We start from the raw sequence: 12,351 nt of genomic DNA, 5'->3' as shown, positions 1-12,351 counted from the left end.
TTAGATATTGTCGCTTTATAATTTCATGATAGTACCTTGAAAGCTGTGACAATCAGTTCACGTCCTAGCATTTCCGCCGTAGGTTGGGGTGTAACAACATTCACAATATTATAAACGAAAACTTAAACAACCTCGTAATACGGGGGAAAAAAACTAGTTCTGTATAAAATAAAAACATATAAATTATATTTAATCCAATTCATAATACTGTAGTAGATAATGATAATATATACAGTAAATAATTATCTGATATTTTCCAGTTTCATCACCATTTTGTCACAAACTACAAACATTTGTACTTCACACATATATATGAACGCACATGCATAAAGTTTAACCACCACCATGAGCACCTCCTTCTCAACCGAAAGCTCCCTAAATACCACCGGGAAGCACCCTGCCCTTCACGGAATACGTAGCCGAAACGGCAAATGGGTAGCTGAAATTCGTGAACCGCGTAAAACATCCCGTATTTGGCTCGGGACATACGTGACCGCTGAGATGGCTGCAGCTGCCTATGATGTAGCGGCCTTGGCACTCAAGGGTGGTGATGCATCCTTGAACTTCCCAGAATTTGTTGGATCATACCGCGTACCCGAGTCCCCGGATGCTGCCTTGATAAGGCGTGCAGCCGGGGAGGCTGCAGAGTTGATGAAGTCGTACATGAAGCGAGAAGCTGACGAGCAACATGATGAGTTCATTGATGAAGAAGCAATATTTGATATGCCTAATTTGTTGGTGGGTATGGCGGAGGGAATGCTGGTGAGTCCACCGCGGCAGACAACGACCGAAGAGCGGCCGTTGGGGGACTCTTGTGACTGTGACAACTTGTGGAGCTATTAGTTTTGTTTTCAAATAATATTATGAATATTGTTTTTGGAACTTTTGATCTTTATTTCATGGATCATGGATGATAGGTTATTTCACTTATTTGATATATATCACCCCCCAATGCTCGTATAGACAGCGGAAAAGTTCATACCGGTCTAATAAGCGTGTGCGATGTCATATTAGTTTATGTGTCATGTCATACGAGCCATATGATTTATAAAAATAAAAAAATATTTAATCATGTGATTAATATATGATCATTGTGTATAGGATGTCACTATAACACTATACGATCCCGTATAAACTCACTTAATTACGACCCATATGATAGTGTGTGTATGGTTTGTCTCCAAAGAAATCCATAAACTAAAGTAATATATATGGCAGAAAATGTCCTTTGGTTTGATATCAATTTTGTTTTAATTAAAAATCCATGTTGTCGTGTCTCTGTATTTTAAGTAATAATACAGTCAATTCTTTTTGGCCCTGCCTAAATTAAACCTTTATTATTACTTCATCAAGAATTTATAATACAACTTTATAAGTTGTTTAAGAGTTTAAGATAATATTTTAAAATTTCTGAATATCTCAAAGTATTGAATATATAAGTAACTTGGTTAGTTATGTACTTAGGTGTGTTACACGGATTAAATATATAATGTTATATAGCTAGTAATATAAAAAAGTTGTCACTAAAATAACTTGTGTATTGAACTGGCTGAATAAACACGTGTATAAATATATATGTATAGCAAATTGGATTATTTAACCGGATAGACGAAAAAACACTAGGGACCTAGAATGATGACAAGTCTCCTCAAGATATTTTTATTTATTAGAATATCAATTTTTCACCAAGAAAAATTGATCAAATCTCCATAATATACAATGCACGTCATGAATTTGCCAAAACATAGGAGCCACCAATTGCTTGATATTATTGTCTCCTCAAGATATATTAAGAATACACATCCATAATATACTTGCTTGATGTTATATAATCTATCTTTGTTGGTGATATTATTGTCATTAGGCCATTTGGTTATAGAGAAAATAAAATATAAAAGTAAGGATAGATTATTAAGAGAAGATACATACGAGATACATGTTTATCCGTGATTATTCTTAATCCATGCACCAATGAAAGCCGGAGTTCAAAAGGCAGGTAAAGAAACACTAATCGACCCTGAGTAGATTATGGATAATCTGGGGGTTAAGTAATATACTTATATATCTTGTCTTCGTGCAGGCGTGGATGCTACGGCATTCCAGAGTGGAGCGGGAGGGAGCAGCTCTGGACCCATGAAGGTAGGTTTGGTCAACCTACCCGAGGCGATGACCCAGGCGGCTACGCCTGCTTGCAGTACTGGTTCAGTTGCTCATCCCGTTGAGCCAACTGTTCCAGCTGTAACATTATCCCCGCCGGCCGTCAGTGCCATTTTCACAGAATCCATCACTGAGCCGGCGGTGATTTCTCTTGCGGGTTCTTCCGCAGCCGCGGCCACGGTTGTGAGTTCACCTCCGGTGAGTTCACCTCCATTGGTTTCCACCGCGGCAGCCTCCACCATGCCTCCTCCGGCGCGTCCTTCAGGTACGTTTGGGGTTGGGGCGTCTAGCCAATCCTTGCCTCCTTTCCGTCTCCTTGACCTTTTGGATGGATATCCCTTAGGTTCAGGTGATGGGTTTGGTGGCTATCGGCCTGTTGTCGACCCTACCGGTGCGTAGGGTTATTTTGGCCTATATCCCTTTCATCATTTCTCTCTCTTAACTGTTTTTTGTTTTATTGCAGTTCGTGATTCCAACGAGGTGTACGCTCCGCGGTGGAAGATCCGCCGGGGAACGACCCTCCGGACTGCTGAGGATTGCGTCGAATGGGCGCGTCACGCCGCCCCAAGCGGTGCGCTGGGGGAGGCCATGGCCAGCTACCAGGAAGGTAGGCTGTCCAACGAGCTCCGAATCCTCCTCGCCCGGATGCAGCCGCGCGTCGAGCTACTTTGTCGTGAAAACGACAAGTTAAAGACGGCGCGTAGCCTTGAAGTGGCTCAGGCGCGGGCTATCCGGGAGGAGAATGCGAAGCTTGCCGCCGTTGCTGCGGAAAAGGAGAAGGCCTTCAAGGCCCTTGAGGTTGACGTTCAGGCTCGTCTCGAGTCCCGTTACAAGGCCGCCCAAGCTGTTAATGAACAGCTTCGGTTGGCTAAGGAAACTGCACGGAACGCAACCGAGAGGGCCACCAAGGCTGAAGCTGCTGCTGAGCCTCTACGCATCGAGAATGAGGAACTTAAAGCCAAATTAGAGAGGCTCCAGCAGGCTCATGATGCCTTGGCCATGGAAGATGCCAAGAAGCTCCAAGAGATCTTGGACCAGAGGGGGGTGCTTGACCATACTGAGCGTAAGCTAAAGGGCGTCGAAGAGGCTGCAGCCAAAGATGTGTTGCTTGCCAACCTTACAAAGAACGAAGCCGAACGCGCTCGTAATGAAGCTCAAGCTGCCCTCCAGGAGGCTCTGGTTACCAAGGAATGGCTTCTTCGAGAAGCGTTGTCGCAGGTATGCGCAGTTTCACAATTTCTTTACGCTTTTCCTTACACTTTGAAGAGTTTTTGATATACTTCTGTTTTTTAGGTTGTGCATCGGGTGTTCACGAACACATCATATGACGATGCGATGAGCGCAGCCCTCAACGCTTCTCATGAGGATGGAGAAAAGGCTGGCTTCCTGCTTGGTCTAGGGTTTGTTGAACAAGGCATTCCGCCTTCCAACTTCCCTCTTTACAATGTGGATACTGAAGCTGCGTATGACCAAGCAGTGAATCAGTATGCCGCCTTCCCGCATCCGGTGGTGGAGAAGGTAAACGAGATTGCTGCTGCTGATGATGGGCTAACTATCCTCAAAGCTTTCCTTGAACCGCCACACTCTACTGATGGTGCGGGTCCAAGTGGGAGTGGTCCTGAAGCTTGATACTTTAGATCCCTTTCCACCATTAGAGTAGATTTTTATGTTTGTAGACTTCTAATCTTGTATGCGGGTATGTACCCAGCAATTCTTGTAATGTTTGAATGTTGATGGAATAAAAATTATTTGTTAATGCCTTGCCTTGTTTATTTCGCTCATATCTTGTTTTAACTTAGCAATTTCTTTAGTACTTAGATAAGTTAACTTTTCAACGTGGCAGATAATAAGTTAAAGTTTTGCTTCCTCTTTCGTGATTGTGCGGATAAGACCGTCACTTTCACTTAGTAGGATGGCTAAACTTTACCTATATCTGACCTGCGTGGAAGTTTTCCTCATCTTTTCCTTTGAATTTTTCAAAGTGTTTTGAATAAGTTAACCTTTCGACGCGTGGTTGCCAATAGGTCAATGTTCAGTTTCCTCTATCATGATTGTGCGGGTAGGACCGTCACTTTCATTTATTGGGATGACCAAACTTCACCTATAGCTGACCTGCGTGAAGGTTTTCCTTAGAATTTTTTACCGTTTTTCATGTTTATGCGGGTTTTGCCGCCTTCCACACGCAACGACTTACTTCTTCCCACATTATTGGTGTCATCCACGTTTTTGTACCGGTTTGGATGACACAAATTTCCTTGTGCGGGACTGATGGTGCTTCAAGGAGTTCAATGCGGATGTCCTTTCCCAAATGGGTGAAGGCTAATGATGCAAGCTTGCTTAACGCATCCGCAGATTTGTTTTCGCTACGCTTGACGTGTATGACTTTACAATCACTAAAATCGCGCATAAGGGTTTTTGCTTGTGCGAGGTACAGGGCCATTGTGTCGTTCACGGCCGTGTACGTTCCGTTTATCTGATTGGCTACTAACATGGAATCCACGTGGGCTTCCAAGTTTTTCACTCCCATTTTACGCGCAATTCTCAGCCCTGCCAAGAATGCTTCGTACTCGGCTTCGTTATTCGTACTTGGAAAATCCAGTCGAATAGCGTAAGTGTATTCTTGGCCTGCTGGGTTGGTTAATTTCAACCCTGCGCCTGAACCCTCGTTGCTGGCTGCTCCATCAGTGTAGAGTCGCCAGACATCATTGATGTCCTGTGCTGGGGAGGGTTGAGCCTCCTCCTGGCACTCTTTCTCCCGCGAAGTGGGGACTTCTGCAATAAAGTCGGCTAGGACCTGGCCTTTCATAGCTGGTCTTGGCTTGTACTTTATCGCATATTCCCCCAACTCAATTGCCCATTTGGCTAGACGTCCCGATAATTCGGGTTTGCCTAGAACATTTGCGAGTTTGAAGTTGGTGAGAATGGTGATTGGGTGACCCTGGAAATATCGTCTTAGTCTGCGTGAAGCTTGTACAAGTGCTAAGACTAATTTTTCCAGGGTGGAGTACCGGGTTTCTACGTCTGTTAGGACACGGCTAACATAGTAAATAGGCATCTGGATACCTTTCCGCTCTACTAGCAGGACTGCCCCGGTCGCTCTATCTGTGGCAGAAAGGTATATGATTAATTCCTCCCCCGCTTCTGGTGCTGTGAGCGTTGGGAGTTCGATCAAGCGTGACCGAATTTCCTGAAAAGCTGATTCCGCTTCTGGTGTCCAGCGGAAGTGCGTTTTCTTTAAACAGTTTCTCAATGTTGACACGAATGGGAACGACCTATCCGCATGGTTTGACAAAAAGCGGTTAAGTGCGACTAGGCGTCCATTCAGTGTCTGAGCTTGCTTGATGGTAGTAGGTGATTCCATTTTGATAATGGCTTCGACCTTTTCAGGGTTCGCTCTGAAGCCATCTTTAGTAACAATGACTCCCAAGAACTTCCCTTCTTCCATCCCAAAGGAACACTTGCTCGGGTTGAGCTTCATGTTTATCTTTCTGAGCGAGTTGAAAGTTTCTTCGATGTCTTTCAACATCGCTTCTGGCTCAGGGCTTTTGATGACCAAATCATCCATGTAGACTTCCAAGTTTCTCCCAATTTGGGCATGAAACTCTTTGTCCATCAGGCGTTGGTATGTGGACCCTGCATTCTTAAGTCCGAATGGCATCATTTGATAACAAAATGTGCCATCGGGCGTCCGAAATGCGGTTTTGTCCTGATCATCTACAGCCATGTGGATTTGATGGTACCCCTTATATGCGTCAAGGAAGCATTTAAGGCGAAACGGTGCTAATGAATCCACTTTGAGGTCAATTTCGGGTAACGGGTAACAATCTTTGGGGCATGCTTTGTTTAAATCTTTGAAATCTATACACATGCGCCATTGTTTGTTAGCCTTCGGTACCATAACGGGATTTGCAACCCATGTTTGATATCTACTAACGCGTACGATGCCCGCGTCAAGGAGTTCCTTGACCTGGGTTCTACACGCGTTAGCCTGTTCCGCCCCCATTACTCTGCGCTTTTGTATGACTGACGTAAAAGCCGGGTCACACTTGAGCTTATGCTCTGCTTTACTTCGAGGTACACCAGTCATGTCAGCTGGTGTCCACGCGAAGATGTCAGCGTTTCTCTGTGTAAGCGTTTGAGTAAGGTGCGCGTAGGATCAGCGATTGTTGGGCCAATTGTAACAGCCTGGTCAGGGTATCTGCCATTGATGGCCCATTTTTCTGGTTCGGTAATGGTTGGTTTAGCCATCTTTGGTTTGGGTTTAGATGAGACGGATGCGATGCATACCTGGGGGATACCGGTGATCATCGCTACACCCTCAGCAGTTGGCCATCCCATCATGCCGTGGACTAAAGATACCACGGCGTTGAATCTTGCCATCCCGTCTCTCCCGAAGAGAATGTCTTATGTGTGATGTGGCTTCCTCATTACGACGAAGTCCACGTCTTCTGTGCGGGAGTATTTCCCGTCCGTGAGAATGACGGGGAAAGATAGGATACCCAGGGGGTGTTTGTGCTGCCGTCGAACCCTTCCATTGAGGCGTAAACCGTTTCCAGGCGTTCTTTGTCTTCGTCGTCTAGTTTGTCGAAGAACTGCCTGTACATAACCGTTGACGAGGCGCCGTTGTCAGCAAGAGTGCGGGAAGTTATGTAATGCCCCAGCTGGCTTTTGATGACGATAGGGCCTTCCTTGCTGGGTCCTCCTGGCACTCGCGGGAAGCGCACCTCAGCTTCCTTCCATTCGCATGGTTCCGTCGTTCGTCTTTTTCTTCCTCTGATGTTGCCATGAACCATGTGGATGCTGATGTCAACGAGCTTTCGTCCATTGCCTTTATACCGGTTATCATTCCTTCCTCCATTCTTGATTGATGCCACAAGGTGTGCAAGTCTTCCATCCTTGACGAATGTTTCAACAATATCCTTCAAGGATGTACACTCCTCTGTACTGTGACCCTTTGTCCTGTGGAAGTCACAAAATTTGCTCTGATCCGCATTAGGTCGTTGCCGGATCATTGGAGCTTTTGGCCATGGGAGTTTTTCGGTGGCAAATATCTCCGTGACGCTTTTGGTGAGTGGCGTCCACCGGTGTTTTCGGCTTGAAGGGTGCGTGTTATCCCTTCCGCCAACAAGAGGGCGAGAGCTGGATGAGGTGTCAAAGTTTACCCTTGACTGCCAAATACCTAGCTTCCTCTTTTTGTTCTGCCGGGCGATCCGAACATTGTTTTCTCTGGTCCTCTGCGTGTAGAGATGTGTACTCTGGGGAAGGTCCCTACCCAGTTGCTTCTCCGTCTAGGCAAAGCGCTTGGCCGCCGTCATGATGGCATCCCATGTGGATGGCATGTCGTCCTTACCCGTCAACGTGCGGATAAGCTCTGGGTATTCGGCGCCCTGGATGAAAGCGGCGCGAACAAGATCTTCACTTATGTTGCCCAGACTCAGCTTTTTGGAGTTGAAGCGAGTGATGAAGTCTAGTAAAGATTCATCTTCCTCTCTCACGCAGTTGAGGATCGTCCACTGCTCTTCAGTATATTTCCTCTGTTGACTGAAGTGTTGGCTGAACTTGTGTTGAAAGTCCGCCCAATCATAGATGTGGTGGACCGGTAAACGATCAAACCACGCCCTGGCCGCTCCAACCAGCGTCATTTGGAACATATAACACCACGTGGGTTCCGTCCAGTTACTGACGGTTGCCCCGGCTATGAATCTGTTCAAGTGATCGTCTGGGTCGGATAGACCATCATAAGTGCCGATGTTGGACATCTGTTTGGCACTTCTCGGGGCGATTGCTTCCGCAATGTCCCTTGCAAACTTGGATGTTCCCGCATTTGCAGCAGTTGGTCTAAAGGTTTTGGAGAAGTCGCGTGGGTTTCCCCCCGCGTTCCTTGGTTTGAAGGTTTCTCCGAAATTCCTTCTTGGTTGGAAGTCCGTTTCTTTACGCTTCCCTTTCGCCCTATGGCGAGGGTTTGCGTCAGTGTCGGATTCCTCCCGATCATCGTCCGAATACTCGCACTCACTGTTCATGTTGAGCTGTTGTCGAGTGCTCCCGAACTCGTCAGCCTGTTGGAGCGAAAGCAAGCGTTCATCCAACTCAGCTTGGTATTCCTTTTGACGTGCTTCGACCCACGCCTTAACTTGATCGAGTGTTTGGCGAGGGAGCCTCGTCTGTTTCTCCAACTGGGCATCAGTGAACCCCAGTGAAATATTGTTTACTGCACTTGCCCCGGCTTGGGTAACCGGGGTAGTGTTCGTAAAATTTGTGTAACCGCCGGTGTTCCCCCCAGTAGCTGGGGTTGTGGTTACCGGGGTTTCTTGGTCACTTACTGGCCTTGGGACCGGAGTAACGTTAACCATTTTCTCAGAAGTTTTGAAAAAACTGAATTAGTTCTAGCTTTTATGCACGGATGGCGCCAATGAAGAAACACTAATCGACCCTGAGTAGATAATGGATAATCTGGTGGTTAAGTAATGTTTCCCACGAGGGTTAGGTCCGGCAAAGAAGGATGTTCTTCAGATGACCTGCAAAACAGACACCGTGAGCTCGTCACTGAGAAGGGGGGGGGGATTCCTCCTTGTGACCACCCTCCGGCGTGAGAATCAGACTAGATTGCTCTGAATATAAGTGTATATTGAGAGAAATAGCTAGTGAAGGTAAAATACCAGATGATGATACCGTTCCAAGGTGTTAGAGTATTTATAGCCGAAGGTAGGTTTCCAAGCAGGTACAGCCAGCTGTATAATATTCCTGTTCTACTAACTACGGGCTACGCACGTGCCATGCTGGTTGGTGGGTAGGCAGCGGCTGATAGTGACCAGGCCGGCTGTGTACTATTCCTTTTCCACCAACTGCAGGCTATGTGCGTGCCACGACAAGGGTTGGTGAGTAGGCAGCGGCTAATAGTGACAAACAGTACTAGAGCATGCTCCTCGTACTGTTTGTCGGTGTCTGTGATTGGTTCATGGGCTGCTTTGGTCAGATCTTGTCTATTTTGTCCATACCTTGGCAGGTATAGTACAAAAGATCTTCCAGAAGCATACGGACTGGCTCATTTGGGCGGGAGTATTCCCGCCTTGCTCATTCCTTCAGGTGACACTGAATTATTTAGTGCCTTGTGCGTGTAACCTTGCTATTAGTGCGGGTAGCCTTCCCTGATGGCTTGTATCCGCAGCTGCGGGGACAGGCGGGGTACTTCACCATTGGGAGGCTTTCCCTGCGGGAACAGCTGGCGTACTGCGCGTAAGGTCTTCATCTCTGAGCATGGTGGGTCCTGCGGAACCAGTTGGTCCTTGCGCAAACGTCCCTCTTCAAGGTGAGTTTTGCGGGTCCAACTGGGCTCTTCTGGGACCTACCTCTTCAGCAGGCGAGCAACACTTCCTAGGCAAGGGTCCAAAGGGTCGTGCCCCCTTGGGGGAGTTTGGAGGCAACACCCCAGGCGAGGTCTAGGGGCCGTGGGGGTCTCGCTGCCCAGTCGCGAACGACGATCTGTTACCTCCAGGAGATTCATCGAGAACACATTGGATCTGTACGTATGAATAGCTAATTAAAAGTTGCATGAAAATAGTTGTTAATATGGTAACTGGGATCAGACGAGTAGTGACATAATGGATATGAAGTGATCAGAGGTGACTTTGTTCCTACTGTTCGAGCCTTTTATTGCTGTTCTCATAGATGTAATGGTTATAGCTGCTAGTAGTTATATTCGTCAACTGTTTTATAACCACCAACTAAAACAATATTGTTATGGTTCAAACCTTATATCAATCATCTAGTATGAACAATTTAATATTTCCAGTTTCACAAAACAAAACTTTTCGTTTATAAAATGGATTTATATCTCATTTGATTACTGATTTCGTGAACTATGAGTTTTTGTTATAATTCAATGAATTTCCTCATGATGAAATGCTCATCCAGGTCGTGTTTATTTTTACAACAAATAAAGTGGGTAAATTTATTATTTTACTTTTACATAAAAATTAAAAAAGAAAATATTGTAAGAAGACCATGAGTTTAATCTACTCATTACAAAATGTGTAGTAATTTGAACGTATATTACTTAATCGATCTACTCATTACAATATATTCAATCAAAAATTGACTTTAGTATCTTCTTGTTGGAAATCAGGACCATACAAGAACACGAATAGGCTGGGAATGTCTTTTTTTATATTTATTTACTAGTTTGAGGCCCGTGTATTACACGGGTAATTGATGAAAATTTTGTTCTTTAGTCAATAAGTGAAATATACTTAACAAAATCATCATATATTTTAAACAATTACAATTTACATTAAAGTTACAGAAATTACATAACTAAGATTACACAAATATGTTACTAATAAATAAAACAGTCCTTGTACGCTACATTTGTAATTTTGTTGGTTGGTATGCATTGTTTATCACAAATCAAATCTTTAATTCATGTCTGCTTATAATTCTTGATAAGATAACATATAGGTATGTTTATAACTCTTGATATAGCCACGAATAATTGTCCGTGTGATAAATAAGATTATTCAAGTACATACCAACCCTCGATAAATGGTAATATATCCATGACACTAACAAAAAAAATATACTTACACATAAAATAGCATGCCTGTTAATCAGTTAATATATATAATGTCATTTGAGATCATGTGCTCATGTTTATCCCAAAACATAATTATCTAAAAACCAGATTACCTGAACTTTGGTGATATAGTCATCCTTATAATTTTTAGAATTTGAAATTGATTAATCATGATAAATTTGGTGTCATTAATAAAATATTTACTTGATTTTATATTTTACAATTAACAATTGTATAATCAAGCAACATATAAAACCTGAAATTAAAATATAACAAAATGTTTTTGTTTTTCATTTTATATTAATGGAAAATGACAAAGACATACTAACTTAAAGTATTGTTCGAAGAAAAGTGATTATTTTTAGTTAGTAGAATAACAGAAGATTTAAAGTTGCATAAAGTGCAGATAGTGATTCTTATTTATGAGTGATGAAAGTATTTGATAAGGAATGTTTAAATTTTGAATACTAATCCTCTGTTATTTGTTAATATTATGGGAGTTGTTGAAATATTTAATTAATCGATATATATATTTTAAAAACTTATAGAAAAAAAGTAAAGATTTCGGATTTGTTGGAAGCATGGTAAATGACTTTTAACCGGATTAACTATTTTTTTATAAATTAATGTGAAAATATATGTTCTGAAGCATTTTGGTCTGAATTATAAAGAAAATATTGAAAATTAAATATTGTTTTTTTTCTGCTAAAACTCTTTATACTACACAAAAAAAATCATATAAATAAATGACATATACTTCATATAGTAAATCGGTATGCATATAGATTATAAAATATATAATTCAACTTCAATAATTTAATGCTAAACACCAAGATATATAATAGGTGATCTCTATGTTTGCAATATTTATACAAAACGTTTGGAGAAAATTAAGAAAATACACATTTTCCCGAGTTTAAATGCACATGAGAAGATTTTAAATCAAAATTTGAAACCAATCTTATATAAAAAATTATGCATTGTTGCTCGAATCACAATTTAAAAAACAATTTGTAGTTTACCATACAAATCCAAATTCTTCGACAATAATGAACATTTATTTGCTTTAATTTGCAATTACATGTGACTTTAAAATTATATTCTAACAAACTTGTAACGTCAATTTTAATATTTCCTTATTTCACCATTAATGTTAATGAATGAATTGATTATAATTTACATACAATAAAAAACAAACTTAAATTCATATATTAACACGACTTAAAAGATAAGGATCATATATTGAAATAAATGAAAAAAAATGTGAGAATGGCTATGAAAACGACAAGTGACAAAAATATGTAGTATTTTATTAGAATAAATTATTATTACTATAATTCTTGACCCACTAATTACATATCTATAACCATATTACTATAAATCTTGACCCACTAATTACATATCTATATCGATATAATTATACTAATTAACTTGCCAAACATACTATGACTTAGACTTCAACTTTCTAGATTTTCAAACTAATAAGATAAACATGCAAGTGATTAAATAAACAAACTTACTAACCAATAACTCTTTTTATAACGATTAAATATCGTACAATATGAGGTCTTTTTATATCAGTATAATATCATACACCATGAGGATTGAACCCTTAACTTCCAATA

At 42.1% G+C, this 12,351-nt stretch overlaps 1 pseudogene; it reads left to right on the top strand.

The window, feature by feature from the left end:
* Positions 1-319: 319 nt before the first annotated feature.
* Positions 320-846, top strand: LOC143619306 (ethylene-responsive transcription factor ERF026 pseudogene; annotated as a pseudogene).
* The last annotated feature ends 11,505 nt before the right edge of the window (positions 847-12,351 follow it).

This window comes from Bidens hawaiensis, unplaced genomic scaffold, assembly GCF_021521415.1.
Source record: "Bidens hawaiensis isolate Kalapana, Puna unplaced genomic scaffold, B.hawaiensis_p1.1 tig00002423_1, whole genome shotgun sequence".
Lineage (NCBI taxonomy): Eukaryota > Viridiplantae > Streptophyta > Magnoliopsida > Asterales > Asteraceae > Bidens > Bidens hawaiensis.
Note: the sequence above shows the minus strand (reverse complement) of the source record. Positions and strands in the feature narration are given on the sequence as shown.